This window comes from Octodon degus, unplaced genomic scaffold (genome assembly GCF_000260255.1).
Source record: "Octodon degus isolate 3935 unplaced genomic scaffold, OctDeg1.0 scaffold00032, whole genome shotgun sequence".
Classification (NCBI taxonomy): domain Eukaryota; kingdom Metazoa; phylum Chordata; class Mammalia; order Rodentia; family Octodontidae; genus Octodon; species Octodon degus.
In genome coordinates, this window is record NW_004524608.1 from 13945162 (window position 1) to 13946678 (window position 1517).

The 1517-nt window shown below is 35.6% G+C and overlaps 1 protein-coding gene across 1 annotated transcript in view; it reads left to right on the forward strand.

Annotated features, from left to right (window-relative positions):
- Baz2b (bromodomain adjacent to zinc finger domain 2B) overlaps positions 1–1517 on the forward strand; it is a 338801-nt gene that overhangs the window by 312287 nt on the left and 24997 nt on the right. The gene's annotated exons all lie outside the window — the stretch shown is intronic.

Consider the following 1517-nt stretch of genomic DNA (forward strand, 5'->3'; position numbering starts at 1 on the left):
TATGAAACCATTTTTATTGTAGTCCTGTCATGCAGAGTATTAAACTTCCTAGTTTGAAGTCACCTGTGATTTTTAGCACTCATGAAGGAATAAATATTGACAGAACAAGTTACATGTAGAGCTTTAGGCTTGGTTACTAAGGACATTTTCTGAAATGGCAAGCTCTGTTAATCGCCACTTTTGGTGGTTTTCAACCATCTAGATTTCTCTAATGGTAGTCTAGTCCTTTTTTTTTTATTTTGCCTTGCAGAAATCAAGACATACTATGCTTTGAGGATTGCTTTTATTTAGAAATTTCATATCCCTTCAGAATATGGAAAGAGCTTTATTTGACATGACTGTAACTTTGTACTTAAGTGTACTGTGTGTAACTCCATCCTGCGCAAGACTGTAAGCTAGTGGTGGTAAACCTATGGCATGTGCCACAGCAAGCTGTTTGTATCATGGAAAGCTCTGAAAGGTTTATCATCACTGCCTTATACATTCTAGGCAAGCACTCTGCTACTGAGCCACATTCATAACATCCTTCTTCCTTTCTAAATATAGATTTCTATGAGGAAAAGGGGGAAACTTGATCCTAATGTACAGGATAAAATAATTATCTCTAAAGAATTTTAATTTTTAAAATGTTCATTTGCTAACTACCTGTTCCATATCAGACAGTAAACACCATAAAGTTGGATACAATGTGGTTTCTACATTCAGAAAGCTTACCATATAATCAGAAAGTAAGTTTATACATAGATACAGACATAGATTTATATAGATATACATTCTAGTAACTAAAAATTATAGAAAAGTACAGAGTAATGTATGAATTTAAAAATGAAAGCTTAGAGCTGAAGAGATAGCTCAGTAGAATAAGTGCCTGCCTGGCAAGCACAGGCTCCTGAGTTCAATCCCCAGTACCACAAAAAAATAAATTAATTAATTAAAAAATGAAAATGAAAGCCTATGATGGAGCTAGGGAAGAGATTAGAAAGACTTCATGTAGAAGTTAAGAATGAATATAAGAGGATGAGTAAAGTTTTAATAGAGAGAAGGAATGTCATAACAGGATGTTGGACTAGCATCAGCCAGCATCAAAATCAGGAAGCTTATATTTTTAGAGTAGCAAGCCATGTAACTGGAATTGAGCATAGACTGTGTGAATGGGAACATGAGAAGAAAAGGTAGATCGAGATACTTGGATGCACTTCTGAAATTTGAAAGTGTCATTCAGTGGAGAAACTTTGAAGGATTTTGAGCCAGAGGATCAATATAAGCAAACTAAGATATGCGATCACTTATTCAGTCAGTCAAGATATATGTGTTGAATGCTTACTGTTTATCTTTACTTGGCTCGAGGCAAATGAATAAAAGCAGACATGATCCCTGCCTTCATGAAATTCAGAGGTAGAAAGATCTTCCTCGGTCATAACTAGGGCCAGGGAAATAGCTCAGTGGCACAAGTATCTGCTTAGTAAGCACAATTTGATTCTTAGTACCCTGCTCCGCCCCCCAAAAAATACCAAAAA